This window comes from Symsagittifera roscoffensis, chromosome 4 (genome assembly GCF_963678635.1).
Source record: "Symsagittifera roscoffensis chromosome 4, txSymRosc1.1, whole genome shotgun sequence".
NCBI classification, from domain to species: domain Eukaryota; kingdom Metazoa; phylum Xenacoelomorpha; order Acoela; family Convolutidae; genus Symsagittifera; species Symsagittifera roscoffensis.
This window is the reverse complement of record NC_087065.1, coordinates 29493241-29520210: the sequence shown is the minus strand read 5'-3', so window position 1 is coordinate 29520210 and position 26970 is coordinate 29493241. Positions and strand designations below refer to the sequence as shown.

The following is a 26970-nucleotide window of genomic DNA, read 5'->3' as shown; positions in this document are numbered from 1 at the left end:
TCAGGTTCCGCTTCCTTCATACTCCGTCCTCACTGGGAAAGCGCAGCCAACTTTCCTTCCACACTAGATTGAAACCCTTGTGTCCAGTGTTTTCAACCATTTACTCACATACAGCCCGTTTTGTGTGACGGAAAAGCTTCGGCCTATAACCAATGAACTTCGACTGTATGCTTTCGGTACCAGGCAAATCTGCTTACTATCACTCAATGGGTTTATATTTCTAATCCCAAACATCGCTACTACTGCCTGTCTGGGCTGTAATCTGAATTTTCTGTCTAAAAAGATTGGTGTCTTTTCTCATCAGCTGTTATCCTATTTACTGGTCAATTAACATACTTCCTCTCTGTGTTCCTAATCCTTATCAGCCCATTATTGAGCTCGATCATCACGTCGAACTTGCTGAAGAAATCACGCCTCAAGATGAACTGATCCGATTCGCCAAGATTCTCACCACGAAAAAACTCATCCAGAGGTTCGGTCCTCCCATATGAAGGACAGTTACTGAAGTTCTCCTGGCTATGTATATGGCTCTGCGAATTGCGGCTGCCAATATTAAGCTTGTCCGTATCAGATCCTCCTTGGTGAAACCCATCCTTTCGTATGTCTTTATCAGCAATAAACTGCACTTGGCAAAACCCAGGTCCAGTGTGGTGAAAACTTGACATCGCCGAGCTTCGAGAGGGTCTGGTCAATGCGCGGTATTGGGTAAGCGTCCTTTATTGTCACCACGTTCAGGTTGTGAACGTCGCAGCAGAACCTTAGCTGTGCTCCGTTCTTCTTGGCCATGACAACCCCACAAGTACAAAGTGACTTCGAGGGTTCAATTAGTTCGTAGTGGAGCAGCATTTTTATTTCCGCTTGCCTTTCCTCCGACTTATGAGGTGTCATGCGCCTCGCTCCCTCCCTGTGGGGAACGGCGCCTTCTTCTAGTTCGACGTGCTCGACGAAATTACAACAACCAATATTCGCTTTATGTTTTTAGCAACACAAACTCTCCCTGCACTATCTTACCTCTTGGATGCTCTATCCCCGGCAAAACCGCTTTGTTTCACTCTAGTTCATATGACAAGTAGCGTTCCGGAAATTTCGAGCAGCTCGATAAGCCGTCATCTGTTTCAGATCTCATTGAAAATATTTTTTTTGAAGATCTCAATTCAATTATCTTTTTTAAAACGAAATCTGAACATGCGCGATTTGGACAGTTCTTTACTAGATGCTTCTTCAGGTTCCGCTTCCTTCATACTCCGTCCTCACTGGGAAAGCGCAGCCAACTTTCCTTCCACACTAGATTGAAACCCTTGTGTCCAGTGTTTTCAACCATTTACTCACATACAGCCCGTTTTGTGTGACGGAAAAGCTTCGGCCTATAACCAATGAACTTCGACTGTATGCTTTCGGTACCAGGCAAATCTGCTTACTATCACTCAATGGGTTTATATTTCTAATCCCAAACATCGCTACTACTGCCTGTCTGGGCTGTAATCTGAATTTTCTGTCTAAAAAGATTGGTGTCTTTTCTCATCAGCTGTTATCCTATTTACTGGTCAATTAACATACTTCCTCTCTGTGTTCCTAATCCTTATCAGCCCATTATTGAGCTCGATCATCACGTCGAACTTGCTGAAGAAATCACGCCTCAAGATGAACTGATCCGATTCGCCAAGATTCTCACCACGAAAAAACTCATCCAGAGGTTCGGTCCTCCCATATGAAGGACAGTTACTGAAGTTCTCCTGGCTATGTATATGGCTCTGCGAATTGCGGCTGCCAATATTAAGCTTGTCCGTATCAGATCCTCCTTGGTGAAACCCATCCTTTCGTATGTCTTTATCAGCAATAAACTGCACTTGGCAAAACCCAGGTCCAGTGTGGTGAAAACTTGACATCGCCGAGCTTCGAGAGGGTCTGGTCAATGCGCGGTATTGGGTAAGCGTCCTTTATTGTCACCACGTTCAGGTTGTGAACGTCGCAGCAGAACCTTAGCTGTGCTCCGTTCTTCTTGGCCATGACAACCCCACAAGTACAAAGTGACTTCGAGGGTTCAATTAGTTCGTAGTGGAGCAGCATTTTTATTTCCGCTTGCCTTTCCTCCGACTTATGAGGTGTCATGCGCCTCGCTCCCTCCCTGTGGGGAACGGCGCCTTCTTCTAGTTCGACGTGCTCGACGAAATTACAACAACCAATATTCGCTTTATGTTTTTAGCATCACAAACTCTCCCTCCACTATCTTACCTCTTAGATGCTCTATACCCGGCAAAACCGCTTTTTTTTCACTCTAGTTCATATGACAAGGAGCGTTCCGGAAAATTCGAGCAGCTCGATAAGCCGTCATGTGTTTAAGATCTCATTGAAATGATTTTTTGAAGATCTCAATTGATTTATCCTTTTTAAAACGAAATCTGTACATGCGTGATTTGGACAGTTCTTTACTCAATGCTTCTTCAGGTTCCGCTTTCTTCATAGTCCATCCTCATTGGCAAAATGCAGCCAATTTTCCTTCCACACTGTTTTGAAACCCTTGTGTCCAGTGTTTTCAACAATTCACTCACATACAGCCCGTTTTGTGTGACGGAAAAGCTCCGGCCTATAACCAATGAACTTCGACTGTATGGTTTCGGTACCAGGCAAATCTGCTTACTATGACTCAATGGGTTTACATTTCTCATCCCAAACATCGCTACTACTGCCTGTCTGGGCTGTAAATTGAATTTTCTGTCTAAAAAGATTAGTGTATTTTCTCATCAGTTGTTATCCTATTTACTGGTCTATTAACATACTTCCTCTCTGTGTTGCTAATCCTTATCAGCCCATTATTGAGCTCGATCATCACGTCGAAGTTGCTGAACAAATCACGCCTCAAGATAAACTGATTCGAATTGCCAAGATTCTCACCACAAAAAAAATCATCCAGAGGTTCCGTCCTCCCATATCAAGGACAGTTACTGAAGTTCTCCTGGCTATGTATATGGCTCTGCGAATTGCGGCTGCCAATATTAAGCTTGTCCGTATCAGATCCTCCTTGGTGAAACGCATCCTTTCGTATGTCTTTATCAGCATTAAACTGCAACTGGCAAATCCCAGGTCCAGTGTGATGAAAAACTTGACATCACCGAGCTTCGAGAGGGTCTCGTCAATGCGTGGTATTGGGTAAGCGTCCTTTATTGTCACCACGTTCAGGTTGCGAAAGCCGCAGCAGAATCTTAGCTGTTCTCCGTTCTTCTTGGCCATGACAACCCCACAAGTATAAGGTGACTTCGAGGGTTCAATCAGTTCGTGTTGGAGCAGCATTTTTTTTCCGATTGCCACTCCTCCGATTTATGAGGTGTCATGCGACTCGCTCCCTCCCTGTGGGGAACGGCGCCTTCTTCTAGTACGATGTCGTGCTCGAAGAAATTACAACAACCAAAATTCGCTTTGTGCTTTTAGCAACACAAACTCTCCCTCCACTATCTTACCTCTTAGATGCTCTATCCCCGGCAAAACCGCTTTGTTTCACTCTAGTTCATATGACAAGGAGCGTTCCGGAAATTTCGAGCAGCTCGATAAGCCGTCATCTGTTTCAGATCTCATTGAAAATACTTTTTTGAAGATCTCAATTCAATTATCCTTTTTAAAACGAAATCTTTCCATGCGTGATTTGGACAGTTCTTTACTCAATGCTTCTTCAGGTTCCGCTTTCTTCATAGTCCATCCTCATTGGCAAAATGCAGCCAATTTTCCTTCCACACTGTTTTGAAACCCTTGTGTCCAGTGTTTTCAACAATTCACTCACATACAGCCCGTTTTGTGTGACGGAAAAGCTCCGGCCTATAACCAATGAACTTCGACTGTATGGTTTCGGTACCAGGCAAATCTGCTTACTATGACTCAATGGGTTTACATTTCTCATCCCAAACATCGCTACTACTGCCTGTCTGGGCTGTAAATTGAATTTTCTGTCTAAAAAGATTAGTGTATTTTCTCATCAGTTGTTATCCTATTTACTGGTCTATTAACATACTTCCTCTCTGTGTTCCTAATCCTTATCAGCCCATTATTGAGCTCGATCATCACGTCGAAGTTGCTGAACAAATCACGCCTCAAGATAAACTGATTCGAATTGCCAAGATTCTCACCACAAAAAAAATCATCCAGAGGTTCCGTCCTCCCATATCAAGGACAGTTACTGAAGTTCTCCTGGCTATGTATATGGCTCTGCGAATTGCGGCTGCCAATATTAAGCTTGTCCGTATCAGATCCTCCTTGGTGAAACGCATCCTTTCGTATGTCTTTATCAGCATTAAACTGCAACTGGCAAATCCCAGGTCCAGTGTGATGAAAAACTTGACATCACCGAGCTTCGAGAGGGTCTCGTCAATGCGTGGTATTGGGTAAGCGTCCTTTATTGTCACCACGTTCAGGTTGCGAAAGCCGCAGCAGAATCTTAGCTGTTCTCCGTTCTTCTTGGCCATGACAACCCCACAAGTATAAGGTGACTTCGAGGGTTCAATCAGTTCGTGTTGGAGCAGCATTTTTTTTCCGATTGCCACTCCTCCGATTTATGAGGTGTCATGCGACTCGCTCCCTCCCTGTGGGGAACGGCGCCTTCTTCTAGTACGATGTCGTGCTCGAAGAAATTACAACAACCAAAATTCGCTTTGTGCTTTTAGCAACACAAACTCTCCCTCCACTATCTTACCTCTTAGATGCTCTATCCCCGGCAAAACCGCTTTGTTTCACTCTAGTTCATATGACAAGGAGCGTTCCGGAAATTTCGAGCAGCTCGATAAGCCGTCATCTGTTTCAGATCTCATTGAAAATACTTTTTTGAAGATCTCAATTCAATAATCCTTTTTAAAACGAAATCTTTCCATGCGTGATTTGGACAATTCTTTACTCGATGCTTCTTCAGGTTCCGCTTTCTTCATAGTCCATATTCATTGGGAAAGCGCAGCCAATTTTCCTTCCACACTGTTTTGAAACCCTTGTGTCCAGTGTTTTCAACAATTCACTCACATACAGTCCGTTTTGTGTGACGGAAAAGCTCCGGCCTATAACCAATGAACTTCGACTGTATGGTTTCGTTACCAGGCAAATCTGCTTACTATTTTTCAATGGGTTTATATTTCTCATCCCAAACATCGCTACTACTGCCTGTCTGGGCTGTAATTTGAATTTTCTGTCTAAAAAGATTGGTGTCTTTTCTCATCAGTTGTTATCCTTTTTACTGGTCAATTCACATACTTCCTCTCTGTGTTCCTAATCCTTATCAGCCCATTAGTGAGCTCGATCATCACGTCGAAGTTGCTGAAGAAATCAGGCCTCAAGATGAACTGATCCGAATCGCCAAGATTCTCACCACGAAAAAACTCATCCAGAGGTTCCGTCCTCCCATATGAAGGGCAGTTACTGAAGTTCTCGTGGCTATTTATATGGCTCTGCGAATTGCGGCTGCCAATATCAAGCTGGTCCGTATCAGATCCTCCTTGGTGAAACCCATCCTTTCGTATGTCTTTATCAGCATTAAACTGCAACTGGCAAAACCCAGGTCCAGTGTGGTGAAAAACTTGACATCGCCGAGCTTCGAGGGGGTCTCGTCAATGCGTGGTATTGGGTAAGCGTCCTTTTTTGTCACCACCTTCAGGTTGTGAGAGTCGCAGCAGAATCTTAGCTGTCCTCCGTTCTTCTTGGCCGTGACAACCCCACAAAAACAAGGTGACTTCGAGGGTTCAATCAGTTCGTATTGGAGCAGCATTTTTATTTCCGCTTGCCACTCCTCCGATTTATGAGGTGTCATGCGCCTCGCTCCCTCCCTGTGGGGAACGGCGGCTTCTTCTAGTTCGATGTCGTGCACGACGAAATTACAACAACCAATATTCGCTTTATGTTTTTAGCAACACAAACTCTCCCTCCACTATCTTACCTCTTGGATGCTCTATCCCCGGCAAAACAGCTTTGTTTCATTCTAGTTCATATGACATGGAGCATTCCGGAAAATCCGAGCAGCTCGATAAGCCGTCATCTGTTTCAGATCTCATTGAAATTTTTTTTTTAAGATCTCAATTCAATTATCCTTTTTAAAACGAAATCTTTACATGCGTGATTTGGACAGTTCTTTACTCGATGCTTCTTCAGGCTCCGCTTCCTTCATAGTCCATCCTCATTGGGAAAGTGGAGCCAATTTTCGTTCCACACTGGATTGAAACCCTTGTGTCCAGTGTATTCGACAATACACTCACACACAGCTCATTTTGTGTGACGGAAAAGCTCCGGCCTATAACCACTGAACTTTGGTTTCGGTACCAGGCAAATCTGCTTACTATCACTCAATGGGCTTACATTCAATGGGTTTACACTCAATGGGTTTACACTCAATGGCTACTACTGCCTGTCTGGGCTGTAATTTAAATTTTCTGTCTAAAAAGTGTCTTTTCTCATCAGTTGTTATCCTATTTACTGGTCAGTTAACACACTTCCTCTCGGTGTTCCTAATCCTTATCAGGCCATTATTGAGCTCGATCATCACGTCGAAGTTCCTGAAGAAGTCACGCCTCAAGATGAATTGATCCGAATCGCCAAGATTCTCAGCACGAAAGAACTCATCCAGAGGTTCCGTCCTCCCATTTGAAGGACTGTTACTGAAGTTCTCCCGGCTACGTAAATGGCTCTGCGAATTGCGGCTGCCAATATTAAGCTTGTCCGTATCAGATCCTCATTGGTGAAACCCATCCTTTCGTATGTCTTTATCATTATTAAATTGTAACTGCTCGTGTGTCTAGGGGTCCTCTTACTCCTATTTTCTTTCCATCGGTGTCCAACAGATGTGCAGTCACATCTGCTTCGTATCCAATGTGTACCGCAATTCTACAATCGTTCAGCTCTTCTTGACCAAAATATATCTGTCCTATTTGGTCATTGTCTGTCGTGACGTATGCCTTGGTATGAATACAAATTCCATCCACGTTTTGCATCACTTGATATGGTCCGATGATTTCCACGTAACGCCCGTGAGTTTCATTGATCGAGTGCCACCCGTTGTTAAAAAGGCTCGCACAGCTCTCGATTTAGTGCGTGGCTCTGCTTGTCTCGGATAATCCGCATAAATATTCAGATGCCTCATGGTGAACTCCGAAGTTTCACTTAGATTCCTGATTATCTGATGTCCCGCCACCGAGATTATTGCCTCAATCTTACTTATTTGCGGCACCAACCCAAATGTCTGTCCGGAAACCACATTCAACTTCATGCTCAAGATACTCAGTGCTTTAGTTTCTTCCACCACTGATGCTTCAAAGACGCTGAGCTGTTTCTGAGTTCTCTTGTTTTCGAGCTCGAGCTTGACTTATTGCTTTTATATAGTCAATTGTAAATTCATTAGCTGTGGTTTCAGGCTCTGTTTCACTCGTTTCTTCTAGCAGGGCTTGCATCTTTTTCATAGCCAGCTCATGCGGTTTCTCGTTCCTCCGTGCTTCTGCCTCGCTAATCAGGCGTGCTCTGATGGCTCTAACGCCTGACAGAGCCTCTTCATGCCTTGGAAGCTTGATGTCCGCCACAGCATCTAAAAATTGTGGGCAATCTGATTTAAAATGACTCTTCAGATTACAAAAGAAACACTTGGGGCCGAGTTTTGCAATCAATCCTCTCATAAAATCCTCATCATCTATGTCCGACGCTTCTTCATCTTCTAGTCTAAAACCGATCGCTTTCATGCCTTGTTTATAGGTTGGACATGCCGATAGATCATGGTCGAACTACTTTTTGCACGAGAGCGTGTCTTGTCCATGTCATCTCTGGGCTTGTACCACTTTTACCTTGGTTTGCAGATCCGTTGTTAAAATTGGCATAATTCTTTTTGTACTGACCTGATCTCATCGGAGGCTTCAGTAATAAATAATCCTTTGAATTTAGTTGCAGTACTTCCTGTGTAGGTGCTTTGGTTAAAAAAGGTGTGTAGTGGGTTGCTATGGTTGTTCTGAGTTCATCGTTCTTCACGCCATCATTGAACTTTGAAGCTACTGCCAAGTTCATCCTGATGTTTGACTCGTCCGTATATACGCTTTTTAAGCATTTCTAAGTCATCCAAGAACTTGTCTATGGTTTCATCTTGTCGTTGCCTTCGTTTCACGAAGCTCATCATGGCTTGGTGTTCTTGCACTCCCGAGCCGAAGCGATTCAACAAGATGTCGCAGGATTTCAAAGGTTTTCTCAGCAGTGTCCAGCTGATGTTGCTTTTTGGCAATCACGCAGTTCAGTGATGTCCCTTCCAAGCTGCTGGTGAGCCCACTGCATTCTTGTCTTCATTTCAAGTCTCCTTCGTTAAACTGCAGCTTCATGAAATCTATCCAAGTATCTATACAACCTTCATATTCATCCTAATAACATCCCGGTTTCTTGAAAACCCCTAAAGATTTCTCACCGCGCCCATTGATCCTAGACAACCTTGTGAGGAAAGCTCTAAGGACCTGTTCAGAGGTTTGGACGCCATCGTCATTGCAATTGCATCCCATAAAAATCCCGCTTGATTGAGGATCTGCAACTTCCCGCATTTCTGAGTCGCTAGACTGAGCTCTTCCCTGACTCGAGTGATTTCCGTTTTGTGGAATAAACTCTTCTGCTCGTAAGTGCGTCTCGCAATGGTGGTTCATTCGAGATCGGTCTACTGCCAATAGAACCTCCCCTGTTAATCTTCATGATATTGCCGGTTTGTTGTTCCCAGTGGTGTTGCGGTATGAGTTAATCTTCCTCTTTTTGACCCATATGTTCTTCCTATGTTTGAATGCTCGTTGAAATTCTTTCTCGGCTCTCTGCTTGCCCCTCCTGAGTGTGCTCCTCTATTTCTAGTTCCGGTCCTTGTTCCCAGGAGACCGTCCAATCTGTCCATGATAGCCTGAGTCCGTCTTTCCATCATTACGTCTGTCCTCGTATCAAAAATTCCAGGAGTCTGCTCTTGTTGAATTCGAAGTTGCTCCAGATCGCCTCTCAATCGTTTCTTTCTTACCTCAGCCTCTTTTTTCATTCAGGACAAGCTCCTGGCGAAGCGCTTTTTCTTCGACTAACTTCCTGTCTGCTGCGGTTTATCTCCCACCGCAGGCTTTCTCTCTCAACATGAAGTTCTCTTTCTAGTTCACTCATTCTTATTGACATCTGTTCACTCTGATCACCCATGCAACACTCAATCCTGGTCAAGGCCTCTTCCAGTGATGTTCCGTTGTCTACCAAAGGATTCACTACTCGTGGCGTCACTTTTTTCGTTCCAGGTAGTTTAGTACACGTCAAAACTCAAGCTTTTCTTCTCTGTTTTGACGTTTCTTCATAATCTGCCTCTGGTTCCACTAGTTTGGTCCCTGACCCGGTGACCCTAGTCGTTCCCGGCTGCCTGAGTGGGTTGGTCATTGTCATGAACTCTCTTGAATGGCGTAATCCATCACTAACCTTGTTTATGTTTCTGACCGTACCTAACCGATCCGAATGGCCAGTCTTCATGTTTGTTGATGCGTTGTTTTCATGAGTCAAACTGTTCAGTCTCACTTGAGAAAAAAGTCATCAATTTCTTTTTTGTCTCCCTCCTCTTCATGGGTGTCTACTTCATCACCTGTTTCCGTTCCCATAGTAAACGGAAAAAAATTTTACGGAATTGTTCTTGACTCGTTCCGAAAACGAGGAGGAGCTTGCCGTTTTCTCTGTCACCCCATGCATCATATTATTGTCAAAAGGTGAGCCTCCATCTGCTGGATTTTCAATCGAAATGTCGGACAATTCAAACATTTCCTCTCAATCAAGAAACCCGGTTCTCAGCAAGTCTTGTTCTACGGGAGTAAATACACTTCTTAACCTACTGTTTTCTTTTCCTTCCTTTCCACATCCCACCCGATTTTCATCCAGAGCGGGATTTGGATGGAGGATCTTTTCATCCAACTTTTCCCTTTCATCTTCGGAGGCCTTTTGAATCCTTGTTTGAATCATCATGGTGCCTGAAACTTTCTTTCCTTTCTCGGTCCTTTCCACAAAAGGATCATTCAATGATTTCCTTTTTTGCTTTGTTATGAACTTCCTAGAGCTATCATTTAGCTTAGGTATTTTTGAATTGTCTAGACTCATCTTAATCTATCGCTTGTTATTGCTCAATCACTCGATTTGCTTGCTACAGTGTTTGTTGTCTGACAACTGATAAAATTACCACAACGCGATAATGTTTAAAAGCTTCCAAGTGACCACGAAAGTTATCAAGTTATCATCGTACAGCGTATATACAAATTATGCACAGCAACTGATTATTGGTTATTGGATGAAAAGATAGCACAGTCTGATGGGGTCAATATCTTTAAAAGATAGTGCACCAATACCCAATCGAGAACATTTTTTAGGAACTAAAAAATAAATATTTCTCAATTGTGAACAGAAAAACTTTTTAAAAAAGTATGCTCATTGCAATTGGTCTCTCGTAATTAAAAGTCGAACTTGTTTCAATACAAACAGTTTTCTCTGTTTAGTGCCGCACTAAACAGACAAAACTAGAAGGCAGTATTTTTTTCATGTGGACGTCTATTGCGCCCACCGAGTTCTGTGTTACCGATCTGCCTTCGGATTGCCCAAGCTACACCTACTAAAACTCTCAACGCAACGACTCTTCCATAAAAACAGTTGTGGATTCCAATCCAATGAATCAATGTCGAACTCTGTTTTTGATTAGACCTAGAGTCGCGAATTTTTCGGCTGAGACCTGTTTTGGTTTTAGCATGATCTTTTCAGCTTTTATCTAAAGGCAAGTTATCAGTGCAGTCACTGGCTTCCTGTCTTGTTTAATATCTTATTTTCATTTACGTACGTATTAGGATCCCTACAATTGCGTTGGTTTAAAAAAACTTTTTCTTCCGAGTTGGCAAAACAGGACCCCTTCGATTCCGTATTCCTCTAGATAATCAAATAACGGGAACCATCCCAATTTGGAACTCTCCGGGTTGGCAAAAAATGACCCCTCCTGATTGGCAAAAAATAGAACCCCTCCAAATTGGAGCCACTCCAGATTGACAAATTATGATCTTTCCGGGTTGGCAAAAAATAGGACCCGTCAGAGTTGGGACCCCTCCGGATTGGCAAAACAGGACCCCTTCGAATTGCGACCCCTCCGTATTGGTAAAAAACAGGACCCCTCCGAATTGGAACCCCTCCGGATTGGCAAAAAGGACCCCTAAAACTGTCAAATAGGGTAGCCCCAGACCCTTCCCATTACATTCTCAGAGCCTATTATGCAAAGTCAACTAACTATGAAGGGTTCGTTCTGGCTCCAGACCCCTCCGGATTGAAGTTGAGCTGCTTATTTAACAAATTTTCCTTAACTGTGAGGGGTCTTTCAATGAGCCTATTTCCTACTTGACTGTCGTTTTCTAGGTTCCTTAACACTTCCCTATTGTCAAGAACAACACTAAATTTCCTTGTGGAACCGTCGCTACCTCTTGGTAGGGCTACGAGGGCTTTCCAAAAACGTTTTTTACAAAACGTGAAGGGTGAGACCAGGAAGGTTGTTAGCAAACGGGTTCAAAATCTGTCGATTCACTAGTTTATGATGTCAGAACAACAATTTTTATCACCCTAACTCAAAAATTTCAAAAAAATTTCTTGTTTTGTGGCGTTTCTTTTTTCAAAAATCACGAAAAATTGAATTTCTGTACCCAAACAATCCCAATCACGTCCGAACTAAATTTAACTGGTTCCTTCAGTCACATCAGTAAAATTAGGATGTAACTCACTAACTTGAGGCTTTTTCCGTTTCGGAAAAATATCGATTTCTCAAAAATCACGATAAGTGAGGGAGTCAAAATATAACTATTTTGACCCTAAAAACCGGTCTGTTTACGGTCTATTTGACTGAAAAACGGTATAGGAAATTTAATATTTAAAATTATTTTTAATAGTGGACTAATATTATCATACCCCTCCAGGTCCATTTATTACCCGAATTAAGGTGCTTAACTCGGAAATTTGCAACACGGTGGAGGGTCACTACAGTGCAGTCACTGTCGTGTCCCACGCAGCTTGATATTGTACTTTCTGTACCAAAAGGGATACGAAACGAGATCCTTCCTGCTGCTCCTTGCACTGCTTGCCGGATCACTCTTCTACTCTAATCACGTGAAAATTTTGGGTACAGGCATCACAAAGAGGCGAAATTTTTGATCGTAACGCTCTTGTCTCATAAAAATGCCTCTCTAATAACAATAAATCTAACAACAACAAATGGAAGGACCGGATCACATCTCCTCTTGGGGGATGTTTTCTACTGATTTGATATTTTCCTACTATTTTTGGTTTTTCTTTTTTTTTAATGTTTTTCCACTTTTTCTTAGATACTATGCTATTTTTTGTTTGGTTTCTTGTATATTTTTATTTGTATTTGGCGATATACCGCTCAGGGAACGATGGGACGGCCAATCCCCATAAATGTGACATTCGCCGGGAAACACATACCGACAGAAAATGAAGCTAGGTAAGGTAATGACTGAATAGCGTCTAAATACAGCTTCACATGCTTTTAACCGTCTCTACAAAGGCCACTTCAATGTGTGGTCCTTTAACATCAAGTCGATAAAGTCAATTCAATTTAAGATTACCGGCCAAACCGCTTAAATAAACTTCGTTACCTGCAAAAACATGAGCTCATGGCTGGGTCCCACCATCCTAGACCCAGAGGACAATCCTAAAAAAAGGGCTACTACTCATCTATCATTTTGCTGTTGTTGTTGTTGAGTAGACAAAAATCATCATATCGTAGTTGGATCAACCCTTTCCCTCAACTCCTAGCTTCTCATTATCTGAAAACGAACTTGATTTTATTCAAATCAGGACATACCAGGAAGCTAAAAGTTGTTTTAAAAACCAGTTTCCGGTCTTTTCCCGAATTCCTTCCGAATTCCTGAATGCGGCCCAGGAGCTGTCTTTTTGTCGACCAGGAAGGGTAGCAAAACCCTTCCAATAGCCCTCATGATTCTCGGGAATTACTCCCGCACGATTGTAGCTGCACAATCGTTACAATTCGGAGTGCTCTTCCGCTAGTATCCTCGACTTTAATTTTCTATCTGCTTAAATCAGCGTTGTGTCTGTTTTCTCTCAGCGAAAATTGTCGTCCTGATTTTCGCGTTTTTCCAGTATTCGCAAAAATAGAAAACGTCAGGCCTCATTACAAACAAACGAATTGTTCAAATTTTACATGTCAGTCAAAACCGACCTCTCCCAATTTGTTCAATTGAACAGTTAACACTGTTAATTGTTCCAAACAGCCAATTCTCCCTTTAAACTGCTCCAAACAATAAAAACTCGTTTCTGCCATGCACTTCAGGCCATCTGGTCGAATGTCACAGCGTTAATTTGATTGGAGGTAAGATTTTATGTTTTGTTTATAACCACTTAATGGTCTTTTATGTTGTTTTAACGTCTGCAAATCATTTTAAATCAATTCAATTAGCCTGACGATAGACATAGTCCCAAAAACGTTCACATTCACCTTTTAATAAATTTTTTTGCTCAGCATGAGTAGTTGAGGGCGAGGAAAGAGCAAATCCATCTCTAATGGATCCGATATATCATTCACTAAAAATATCTATAGTTGTAGATAGTATAGTTTGTTATGTTAATACAGCCATATCAAATGTCCGAGTACTCAAGAGAGTACCAAAAGACTCGCGTGTTCCATTGGCAGAAAGACTGTCAGACAAAAATAAATAACATCGTCTACAATGTAGAAGATGTTACAAATTTGCTAATTTTTTTTAACGTCGTTCTTGTTTTTTTTTTGGAGCAACCCAAAAGAAGTGGACGCAAACAGACCACAAGCATGAGCTCTTTGATATGTAAAAAAACTCGAGCAAATGGTGTGTCACTTCAAAAACCCCATCCCCAAGTTTCAAGCCCGCCTCTGAGTGACCTCGAGCAGAGAATAAAGCTAATAAGTAGTAAGTTCGATGAAGGAAATGTAAAGGGAGGAATAAGGCTTGCTGCTTCGGATGACAAAATTGCTCTTTCTCAACTGCTAACTAACAAAAATTGATGTCTAAGCACCCTCAGCGAGCCAAATTTGCACAGCTCCAAATTCAGAACATTTAGAAAGTTTTTCGTAACCGATTTTGATCTACACAAAACAATAATGTCCTTTCCGAACGGATCAGCATTAAGTGCTGATAAAAACGTTCCTCAAATTTTTAAAGATCTTGTTAGTAAGTCGAATGGCAGTGCAGGACTTAATTTTCTGAAATTGCTTACTAAGCTGATAAACCTCATTGAAGATGGCAAATTACCCGAACCCCTAAGACCTTTTTTTGGCGCAAAGCTTATCGCCCTCAGAAAGATAGACGGAGGGTTGAGACCGGTTGCCATAGGCAACACGCTGAGACGTATCGCGTCTAAATGCGCTGGAAGCAAGGCCCTCTCCGAGCGACAAAGTGTTTTTGGGAAACGTCTAGGTAGGATGCGGTACCAAACGTGGAGCAAAAATAGCTGCACACTCGTTTTGAAACCTAATTGAACGCTACGACAAACCAAAACGCACAGTTTTTTTAAAAACTAGATTTTAAGAATGCCTTTAACTCTCTAAATAGAGAAACAATGCTGAATCATGTTTATTCAAATCGCCCCCGAACTGTATAACTACACTAATTGCGCGTATGGTAAACCTAGTTACCTTTTTTACGGAAGCTCTGTCATAATGTCAGAAGACGGAACTCAGCAAGGTGATACTGAAGCCCCAACCCTTTTTGCGGAAACAATTCAAACACTAGTCAAACAGTTGGAGTCGAAAATTAAAATCTGGTATTTAGATGATGGAAATTTAGCCGACGACTATAAGGTAGTACTCCGGGACCTCAAAACATTCTGAAATCGGAACAAATTTACAGCCTGAGCTTGAACATGAGAAGTGCGAACTTTTGTTTTTTTTGGACCGACTACTAGTACACAGTATAACTCAATTTCAGCACAATATCGAAAAATTTGCCCCAAAGTGAAAATAAAATCAAAAGAAGAACTCATCATTTTGGGATCTCCAATCGCGAACTTTGCCGAAAAGAATTGCTCGACGAAAAAATTAAAGAACTTGAAAAAATCTCGGATGTCATTGACAAACTAGACGCCCATTATGGTTTTTACCTCCTGAAAAAATGCTTTAGCAAGCCAAAACTCCTCGATTTTTTGCGTACGAGCCCTTGTTTTTGCAAAATTATTTATTGGAACGCTATGACAAATTACTAAGAAATTCGTTATGCAAGGTCCTTAACGTGAAAATGGATGATAACCAATTTTTACAAGCAGCTCTCCCGGTAGCCAAAGGTGGCTTGGGCGTTTCTTCCGCTCGTATACTCGCTTTACCCGTTTTCTTAGCCTCAGCAGTAGGAGCAAAAGATGCCTTGAGCAAAATCTTTGGTTTGGAGCATGTGGATGGAACCTTTGATGATGCGCTTAAACGACGGTTTGAACTTGGAAAAATTGAAATGGCTCCGGAAAATGAAATCCAAACAAAATTGGACGGAGCCAATTTTTGACAGCGAAATTGCAGACTTGATTTTACGACTCGAACCAACGGACGTAAAAAAATTCAACGTTCCCAATGGTTGAACGTCATCCCGTGCAAAAAATTAAGGTTAAGGCTGTCGAACCAACAACTCAGAATTGCAATAGGACTTCGATTAGGCTCAAAAATATGCAAACGGCATAAATGCGTGTGCGGAAAAGACGTTACCGAGGATGGTTAGCATGGTTTTTCTTGCCTCAAAAGTGCAGGGAGATTCTCTAGGCATTCAAACCTGAATGCCCTTATAAAGCAAAGTTTATCTTCTACTCACATTCCGTCTGTTTTAGAACCACGACACCTCTACAGGACCGATCAGAAGCGACCAGAGGGCTACGAGGGCTTTCCAAAAACGTTTTTTACAAAACGTGAAGGGTGAGACCAGGAAGGTTGTTAGCAAACGGGTTCAAAATCTGTCGATTCACTAGTGTATGATGTCAGAACAACAATTTTTATCACCCTAACTCAAAAATTTCAAAAAAATTTCTTGTTTTGTGGCGTTTCTTTTTTCAAAAATCACGAAAAATTGAATTTCTGTACCCAAACAATCCCAATCACGTCCGAACTAAATTTAACTGGTTCCTTCAGTCACATCAGTAAAATTAGGATGTAACTCACTAACTTGAGGCTTTTTCCGTTTCGGAAAAATATCGATTTCTCAAAAATCACGATAAGTGAGGGAGTCAAAATATAACTATTTTGACCCTAAAAACCGGTCTGTTTACGGTCTATTTGACTGAAAAACGGTATAGGAAATTTAATATTTAAAATTATTTTAAATAGTGGACTAATATTATCATACCCCTCCAGGTCCATTTATTACCCGAATTAAGGTGCTTAACTCGGAAATTTGCAACACGGTGGAGGGTCACTACAGTGCAGTCACTGTCGTGTCCCACGCAGCTTGATATTGTACTTTCTGTACCAAAAGGGATACGAAACGAGATCCTTCCTGCTGCTCCTTGCACTGCTTGCCGGATCACTCTTCTACTCTAATCACGTGAAAATTTTGGGTACAGGCATCACAAAGAGGCGAAATTTTTGATCGTAACGCTCTTGTCTCATAAAAATGCCTCTCTAATAACAATAAATCTAACAACAACAAATGGAAGGACCGGATCACATCTCCTCTTGGGGGATGCTTTCTACTGATTTGATATTTTCCTACTTTTTTTGGTTTTTCTTTTTTTTTTAAATATTTTTCCACTTTTTCTTAGATACTATGCTATTTTTTGTTTGGTTTCTTGTATATTTTTATTTGTATTTGGCTATATACCGCTCAGGGAACGATGGGACGGCCAATCCCCATAAATGTGACATTCGCCGGGAAACACATACCGACAGAAAATGAAGCTAGGTAAGGTAATGACTGAATAGCGTCTAAATACAGCTTCACATGCTTTTAACCGTCTCTACAAAAGCCACTTCAATGTGTGGTCCTTTAACATCAAGTCGATAAAGTCAATTCAATTTAAGATTACCGGCCAAACCGCTTAAATAAACTTCGTTACCTGCAAAAACATGAGCTCATGGCTGTGTCCCACCATCCTAGACCCAGAGGACAATCCTAAAAAAAGGGCTACTACTCATCTATCATTTTGCTGTTGTTGTTGTTGAGTAGACAAAAATCATCATATCGTAGTTGGATCAACCCTTTCCCTCAACTCCTAGCTTCTCATTATCTGAAAACGAACTTGATTTTATTCAAATCAGGACATACCAGGAAGCTAAAAATTGTTTTAAAAACCAGTTTCCGGTCTTTTCGCGAATTCCTTCCGAATTCCTGAATGCGGCCCAGGAGCTGTCTTTTTGTCGACCAGGAAGGGTAGCAAAACCCTTCCAATAGCCCTCATGATTCTCGGGAATTACTCCCGAACGATTGTAGCTGCACAATCGTTACAATTCGGAGTGCTCTTCCGCTAGTATCCTCGACTTTAATTTTCTATCTGCTTAAATCAGCGTTGTGTCTGTTTTCTCTCAGCGAAAATTGTCGTCCTGATTTTCGCGTTTTTCCAGTATTCGCAAAAATAGAAAACGTCAGGCCTCATTACAAACAAACGAATTGTTCAAATTTTACATGTCAGTCAAAACCGACCTCTCCCAATTTGTTCAATTGAACAGTTAACACTGTTAATTGTTCCAAACAGCCAATTCTCCCTTTAAACTGCTCCAAACAATAAAAACTCGTTTCTGCCATGCACTTCAGGCCATCTGGTCGAATGTCACAGCGTTAATTTGATTGGAGGTAAGATTTTATGTTTTGTTTATAACCACTTAATGGTCTTTTATGTTGTTTTAACGTCTGCAAATCATTTTAATTCAATTCAATTAGCCTGACGATAGACATAGTCCCAAAAACGTTCACATTCACCTTTTAATAAATTTTTTTGCTCAGCATGAGTAGTTGAGGGCGAGGAAAGAGCAAATCCATCTCTAATGGATCCGATATATCATTCACTAAAAATATCTATAGTTGTAGATAGTATAGTTTGTTATGTTAATACAGCCATATCAAATGTCCGAGTACTCAAGAGAGTACCAAAAGACTCGCGTGTTCCATTGGCAGAAAGACTGTCAGACAAAAATAAATAACATCGTCTACAATGTAGAAGATGTTACAAATTTGCTAATTTTTTTTAACGTCGTTCTTGTTTTTTTTGGAGCAACCCAAAAGAAGTGGACGCAAACAGACCACAAGCATGAGCTCTTTGATATGTAAAAAAACTCGAGCAAATGATGTGTCACTTCAAAAACCCCATCCCCAAGTTTCAAGCCCGCCTCTGAGTGACCTCGAGCAGAGAATAAAGCTAATAAGTAGTAAGTTCGATGAAGGAAATGTAAAGGGAGGAATAAGGCTTGCTGCTTCGGATGACAAAATTGCTCTTTTTCAACTGCTAACTAACAAAAATTGAAGTCTAAGCACCCTCAGCGAGCCAAATTTGCACAGCTCCAAATTCAGAACATTTAGAAAGTTTTTCGTAACCGATTTTGATCTACACAAAACAATAATGTCCTTTCCGAACGGATCAGCATTAAGTGCTGATAAAAACGTTCCTCAAATTTTTAAAGATCTTGTTAGTAAGTCGAATGGCAGTGCAGGACTTAATTTTCTGAAATTGCTTACTAAGCTGATAAACCTCATTGAAGATGGCAAATTACCCGAACCCCTAAGACCTTTTTTTGGCGCAAAGCTTATCGCCCTCAGAAAGATAGACGGAGGGTTGAGACCGGTTGCCATAGGCAACACGCTGAGACGTATCGCGTCTAAATGCGCTGGAAGCAAGGCCCTCTCCGAGCGACAAAGTGTTTTTGGGAAACGTCTAGGTAGGATGCGGTACCAAACGTGGAGCAAAAATAGCTGCACACTGGTTTCGAAACCTAATTGAACGCGACGACAAACCAAAACGCACAGTTTTTTTAAAAACTAGATTTTAAGAATGCCTTTAACTCTCTAAATAGAGAAACAATGCTGAATCATGTTTATTCAAATCGCCCCCGAACTGTATAACTACACTAATTGCGCGTATGGTAAACCTAGTTACCTTTTTTACGGAAGCTCTGTCATAATGTCAGAAGACGGAACTCAGCAAGGTGATACTGAAGCCCCAACCCTTTTTGCGGAAACAATTCAAACACTAGTCAAACAGTTGGAGTCGAAAATTAAAATCTGGTATTTAGATGATGGAAATTTAGCCGACGACTATAAGGTAGTACTCCGGGACCTCAAAACATTCTGAAATCGGAACAAATTTACAGCCTGAGCTTGAACATGAGAAGTGCGAACTTTTGTTTTTTTTGGACCGACTACTAGTACACAGTATAACTCAATTTCAGCACAAATCGAAAAATTTGCCCCAAAGTGAAAATAAAATCAAAAGAAGAACTCATCATTTTGGGATCTCCAATCGCGAACTTTGCCGAAAAGAATTGCTCGACAAAAAAATTAAAGAACTTGAAAAAATCTCGGATGTCATTGACAAACTAGACGCCCATTATGGTTTTTACCTCCTGAAAAAATGCTTTAGCAAGCCAAAACTCCTCGATTTTTTGCGTACGAGCCCTTGTTTTTGCAAAATTATTTATTGGAACGCTACGACAAATTACTAAGAAATTCGTTATGCAAGGTCCTTAACGTGAAAATGGATGATAACCAATTTTTACAAGCAGCTCTCCCGGTAGCCAAAGGTGGCTTGGGCGTTTCTTCCGCTCGTATACTCGCTTTACCCGTTTTCTTAGCCTCAGCAGTAGGAGCAAAAGATGTCTTGAGCAAAATCTTTGGTTTGGAGCATGTGGATGGAACCTTTGATGATGCGCTTAAACGACGGTTTGAACTTGGAAAAATTGAAATGGCTCCGGAAAATGAAATCCAAACAAAATTGGACGGAGCCAATTTTTGACAGCAAAATTGCAGACTTGATTTTACGACTCGAACCAACGGACGTAAAAAAAATTCAACGTTCCCAATGGTTGAACGTCATCCCGTGCAAAAAATTAAGGTTAAGGCTGTCGAACCAACAACTCAGAATTGCAATAGGACTTCGATTAGGCTCAAAAATATGCAAACGGCATAAATGCGTGTGCGGAAAAGACGTTACCGAGGATGGTTAGCATGGTCTTTCTTGCCTCAAAAGTGCAGGGAGATTCTCTAGGCATTCAAACCTGAATGCCCTTATAAAGCAAAGTTTATCTTCTACTCACATTCCGTCTGTTTTAGAACCACGACACCTCTACAGGACCGATCAGAAGCGACCAGACGGTTTGACGCTCGTTCCATGGGCTGTTGGTAAGCAGTTCTTGTGGGATGTAACGGTAGTAGACTCCTTAGCTCCTTGTAGGATTAATGCCGGGTCTGTTTGTAACCCTGGTACGGCGGCCATTGCAGCGGAAAAGCAAAAAAATGACAAGTATAAAGACCTTGTAAGTGATGGATATCTTTTTCAACCGCTAGTTTTTGAAATTCAGGGCGAGGGCGGTCCCAACACAGAATTTTTTTTGAGAAAGCTTTGTAAGAACCTAAGCATATGCACTGAGGAACCCAGAGCAGGCTACTTTTTAAAGAAGAAGAGAGAAGAAATAAACTTTATTAGTGAATAATACTACATGTAAAAGTGAAATTTTGAGTTTGCGTAATTCAAGCTTTGAGTTAAATTGTTAATGTTCAGGAACGACATGTGTTGCAACGGCATTTGATGAAGAAAGTGCATGGATTTTTGAGATTGAAGGTTGATTGAAGTTGCTGTTTAAGGAAAATGAAGAGTAGAGTCTTGGTTTGTGAGACTGTAGTTGTAGAGTTGATGTCGACTTTTGCTAAAACACTATTGACGCTATGAATTGTTCTTTGGAAAAAGCTCCCAAGGAAACAGAATTTGCGGGTAAGAGGTACACACAAAACCATTCTCTGACTGGATCTGTTACCCGGTCTCGATTCACTAACAGTAACATAGTCATTAATATCGAAGTCGTAACAGTTATGTAACAGTTTGAAGAAGAGAAGACAATCAGTAAAAACAATTTGATAGCAATGAGGCAGTATGTTTAACATCACAAGACTGTCAGTATAATTAGTGGAACCAATTATCCATTTAACTGCCTTTTTCTGGAAATTTTCCAAATCACGTAGCTTTGATAAATTTGGGTACCAAATACAAGAGTTATAAAGTAAAATGGACCTCACACAAGAAATGTACATTTGAAGCTTAGTTTTAACAGGTGAGTTGAAAGGAACATTACGCTTTAAATAATGAAAACACTTTGTGGTTTTACCAAGTTTCGCAGAAATATTGGGATTCCAAGACAAAGTAGGCGAGATATTAATACCCAAGTCTTTGATATGATCAACAGAGCATATTTCTGACCCGTTAAGATAAAGGTTGAAAATAAAGCTATTGTTTGAAATGAATTTAGTTTTGTCTGGATGAAAATCAAGACCGTTTTGGGTTGCCCAGGTCTCTACCGAATCTAAATCAGACTGAAAATTGTCTTGACAGTTGTCTCGATAAAGCAGTTTCAGGTCATCAGCAAATAAAGATTGTGAGGAATACTTGACAACATGCGGGAGGTCATTGATATAAATAAGGAATAAAAGTGGTCCTAAAATGCTTCCTTGTGGTACACCGCTGGAAATGTAACCTTTGTAAGATAGAATATTGTTAATACGTACTCTTTGTGAGCGATTGGAAAGATAAGATGAAATTATCATGATAAAATTTTTGTCAAAACCAAAAGAAGACAGTTTGTTCAGCAACTGTTTGTGTGACGCAAAGTCAAAAGCCTTTTGAATGTCAAAATATACAGAACAGAAATTTTCATTGGCATCAATACATTTGTAAATATTTTCAACATATTCCAACAAGCAGCTTTTCCCGGTAGCCAAAGGTGGCTTGGGCGTTTCTTCCGCTCGTATACTCGCTTTACCCGTTTTCTTAGCCTCAGCAGTAGGAGCAAAAGATGCCTTGAGCAAAATCTTTGTTTTGGAGCATGTGGATGGAACCTTTGATGATGCGCTTAAACGACGGTTTGAACTTGGAAAAATTGAAATGGCTCCGGAAAATGAAATCCAAACAAAATTGGACGGAGCCAATTTTTGACAGCGAAATTGCAGACTTGATTTTACGACTCGAACCAACGGACGTAAAAAAAATCAACGTTCCCAATGGTTGAACGTCATCCCGTGCAAAAAATTAAGGTTAAGGCTGTCGAACCAACAACTCAGAATTGCAATAGGACTTCGATTAGGCTCAAAAATATGCAAACGGCATAAATGCGTGTGCGGAAAAGACGTTACCGAGGATGGTTAGCATGGTCTTTCTTGCCTCAAAAGTGCAGGGAGATTCTCTAGGCATTCAAACCTGAATGCCCTTATAAAGCAAAGTTTATCTTCTACTCACATTCCGTCTGTTTTAGAACCACGACACCTCTACAGGACCGATCAGAAGCGACCAGACGGTTTGACGCTCGTTCCATGGGCTGTTGGTAAGCAGTTCTTGTGGGATGTAACGGTAGTAGACTCCTTAGCTCCTTGTAGGATTAATGCCGGGTCTGTTTGTAACCCTGGTACGGCGGCCATTGCAGCGGAAAAGCAAAAAAATGACAAGTATAAAGACCTTGTAAGTGATGGATATCTTTTTCAACCGCTAGTTTTTGAAATTCAGGGCGAGGGCGGTCCCAACACAGAATTTTTTTGAGAAAGCTTTGTAAGAACCTAAGCATATGCACTGAGGAACCCAGAGCAGGCTACTTTTTAAAGAAGAAGAGAGAAGAAATAAACTTTATTAGTGAATAATACTACATGTAAAAGTGAAATTTTGAGTTTGCGTAATTCAAGCTTTGAGTTAAATTGTTAATGTTCAGGAACGACATGTGTTGCAACGGCATTTGATGAAGAAAGTGCATGGATTTTTGAGATTGAAGGTTGATTGAAGTTGCTGTTTAAGGAAATTGAAGAGTAGAGTCTTGGTTTGTGAGACTGTAGTTGTAGAGTTGATGTCGACTTTTGCTAAAACACTATTGACGCTATGAATTGTTCTTTGGAAAAAGCTCCCAAGGAAACAGAATTTGCGGGTAAGAGGTACACACAAAACCATTCTCTGACTGGATCTGTTACCCGGTCTCGATTCACTAACAGTAACATAGTCATTAATATCGAAGTCGTAACAGTTATGTAACAGTTTGAAGAAGAGAAGACAATCAGTAAAAACAATTTGATAGCAATGAGGCAGTATGTTTAACATCACAAGACTGTCAGTATAATTAGTGGAACCAATTATCCATTTAACTGCCTTTTTCTGGAAATTTTCCAAATCACGTAGCTTTGATAAATTTGGGTACCAAATACAAGAGTTATAAAATAAAATGGACCTCACACAAGAAATGTACATTTGAAGCTTAGTTTTAACAGGTGAGTTGAAAGGAACATTACGCTTTAAATAATGAAAACACTTTGTGGTTTTACCAAGTTTCGCAGAAACATTGGGATTCCAAGACAAATAGGCGAGATATTAATACCCAAGTCTTTGATATGATCAACAGAGCATATTTCTGACCCGTTAAGATAAAGGTTGAAAATAAAGCTATTATTTGAAATGAATTTAGTTTTGTCTGGATGAAAATCAAAACCGTTTTGGGTTGCCCAGGTCTCTACCGAATCTAAATCAGACTGAAAATTGTCTTGACAGTTGTCTCGATAAAGCAGTTTCAGGTCATCAGCAAATAAAGATTGTGAGGAATACTTGACAACATGCGGGAGGTCATTGATATAAATAAGGAATAAAAGTGGTCCTAAAATGCTTCCTTGTGGTACACCGCTGGAGATGTAACCTTTGTAAGATAGAATATTGTTAATACGTACTCTTTGTGAGCGATTGGAAAGATAAGATGAAATTAACATGATAAAATTTTTGTCAAAACCAAAAGAAGACAGCTTGTTCAGCAACTGTTTGTGTGACACAGAGTCAAAAGCCTTTTGAATGTCAAAATATACAGAACAGAAATTTTCATTGGCATCAATACATTTGTAAATATTTTCAACATATTCCAACAATTGTGTAAACGTGCTGCGCTTTTTAACAAAGCCATGCTGTCTACGAGAAAATGTGTGTCGAACATTAGAATAAATGAAATTAAAAAGCAGTTTTTCTAAGCAAAGCGAGAAGCGCGGTAAAATACTAACTCCACGATAATTTGTAATGTCAGATTTTGGCCCGGACTTATGAAAGGGCATGATAAACGCCTCTTTCCAAAAATCGGGCCAAATACAGCAGGTAAAAATTTGACTGATTAGAATATATACCATAGGCGTGAGTGCATCAGCATTTTATTTGAGAACAAATGGTGGAATGCCATCAGCTGCAACTGTTGTGGTATCTGATACCTTTTTAAGTAAACTATTTACATCACTTTCACCAAGCGATAATTCGCGCAAGTTAATGGAAGTATTATCAGAACAACCGTTATACGTAAACGTTTCGCTTTTGTACACAGAACAGAAAAAGTTTTTAAACAAATCGGCTTTGGTGTTATCAGTAGAAGCACATGAGGCTCCCAATTTAATAACAGAAGGAATTGGTGAGCTGCCAGAAAGTTTGTGAAGTAACTTGAAACAGTCGTTAGTATCAAGTGAATGAAAAGAAGACAGTAATGTAATTTTGTCTAGCTCGATCAAGTTATTCAAATCTCGTTGAAGATCAGACAACAATGTCGAATAGAGCAAATTGAGTTTCGCCAATTTACGCGTCTCAGTAGAGACTTTGTTACTGAGATGTACGGAATGGCTAGAAAAATAGAATGGTAACATAGATCTTTTCTTGCGTTTCAGGCAAATAGAAGTCTGAACCGGCTTTATCATGGCATCATACCACGCAAGATAAAAATCAGTGGGAATCATTTGAAAATAAACTTGGAAAAGGCAATCAAATATAACTAAAGAATTCATGAAAACATCGATGTTAAAAGTGTTTTTAGAATAAATTGGATCGTCATTAGGTAAATCAGAAGTGACGCTTTCAGAAGTAGACACATGGAAAATAACTGTAACAGGATAATGATCGGATGTAAAATGGTCTGGTTCCACATTCACTGAGCACAGCTCAGGTTGATTTGTAACAAAAATATCTAGCGTGTTGCCGCTAATATGCGTCGGCTCACTCACTAGTTGGACACAATTCAATGAATCGAAATTTTCGATCACGGCCTGTGAACTAGCGGTAGTGGCAGAGTGAGATATCCAACACGCGTCTGGCATATTGAAATCACCAAAAATAGAAGTAATACCACCGGGAAAATCATGCAGAAACTTTGAAGTGTATAACTCCAGACACTGAGATAAATGAGTGGATGATACTCTATAATTTGATGTGGCGGGGGGATTATAAACCGATAAGATAAGGATTTGAGGATCTGTACTTATGACAGTGCCGCAAGCAAAATCAAAATCAGGTAAAGTGCCGTCCCAAGCCGCCAGGTTCAAACCATCACGCACAAGTATTGCAAATCCGCCGTGATTGCCATTTTTTCGGGCAGCTTGTGAATTTGTGTAATAACCTGTATCAGGTAAAATAATTGTGTCATTGGAGCTTAATTAAGTTTCGCATAAACACAAAACATCAGGAGACATGATATGTAAAAGTTTGATAACGGATAAACGTTTGTCAAGGCTGACCAAACTACGAGCATTCCAAGATACAACTGTTCCACTGGTCAGTCATGCAGTAATATCGACGAAAATGTCTTTGTGAAAGAGTTGTAAATTCCGAATTTTTAGATCTTGCTTTGGAGTTCCGCTATTTATTAATTCCCAGCGTTTCTTGAAAATTAGTTTTTCCAAGGCAAGTTCATCACTTGTTAGAGACTTCGATATAAACACTGGTGTGCGAAATTCTTTGAGAAGTTGTGCTTTTCTCAGAACTTTGCTAGCAGTCCATTCATTGGAAAATTTCACCAAAACAGACCGAGGTCGTGTATTAGTGGATTAGAATTGACCCAAACGCTTAATTGAGGATACATTATATCAATCCCACTCATTCAAATGCTTAAGTACATGAGATACAAGGTTTTCATCATACTCCATCCTTTTCAACTGTGTATTATCAGTTGGTTCAGGAAGGTTCTGAATGCGAATTTCAAGTTTGCGTTCAAGTTTTTCAGTAGATACACTTGACTGAGTGTTAACAGCTGGTAAAATAGTAGATAAGTTGTCCTTCACTAATTTATCAACAGTATTAGGTAACTCTGAAAGAGCTTCCTTGATAGCATGTTGAACAGTAACATGAGAAACAGGTAAAGCTTTCTTTGATAAACAAATATTGCATCTGAATAACAGCAACTTAGCTTTTGTAACATTCGCTCAAATACTACACAGCGACGGAGCGTAGAAAAAAAACCTATTAACGACTGGCAGGCGTCAGTTACCTTAATCCTACTCGTTTTTCACCGTCTCGACCTTGCCAGTTGATTTTTTGGTCTGTTTAGGGCTAAGTAAAAAGATACAATTTTTAGGCCATCAGTCCAAAGACTTTTGATCAGCTTTCGTTTACATGCGAACACAACCACATAGCTGAGTCTCGGATCCTCAGACTACGTGATTGCTATTAAAAACACGGCTCGAATACCCTATTCTAATATGTTTTTGGTGAGAGTTCTATATTAAATCCATTGGAGATGGGTTGACCATTTCCTCTTCCTGGCTACTCATATTCTAAAATATCAAATATTACCGGTGTTATTTCAAAGTTCTATGGCATCAGAGTAGCTAAAAAGTTAGTTTACTTCAGTCCTTCAACATACGACAGTCTCTGGGGGGCCAAGCCTCCGCTCCCGTGTTCTTCTCGAGATAACGTTGTTATCTCTCCCAATTTGTGGCACGGGAGGGTTCCGCGGAATATTCCTTCCCCACTGAAGCCTCCTTTCTCGCTGTTTCTCTCTGCTATTGGTCTTATCGTGTG

The 26970-nt window shown here is 40.6% G+C and overlaps 1 protein-coding gene across 1 annotated transcript in view; it reads right to left on the bottom strand.

Annotated features, from left to right (window-relative positions):
• Positions 1–26970, bottom strand: part of LOC134844582 (UPF0193 protein EVG1 homolog) — a 260384-nt gene that overhangs the window by 232847 nt on the left and 567 nt on the right. The window lies entirely within an intron of this gene.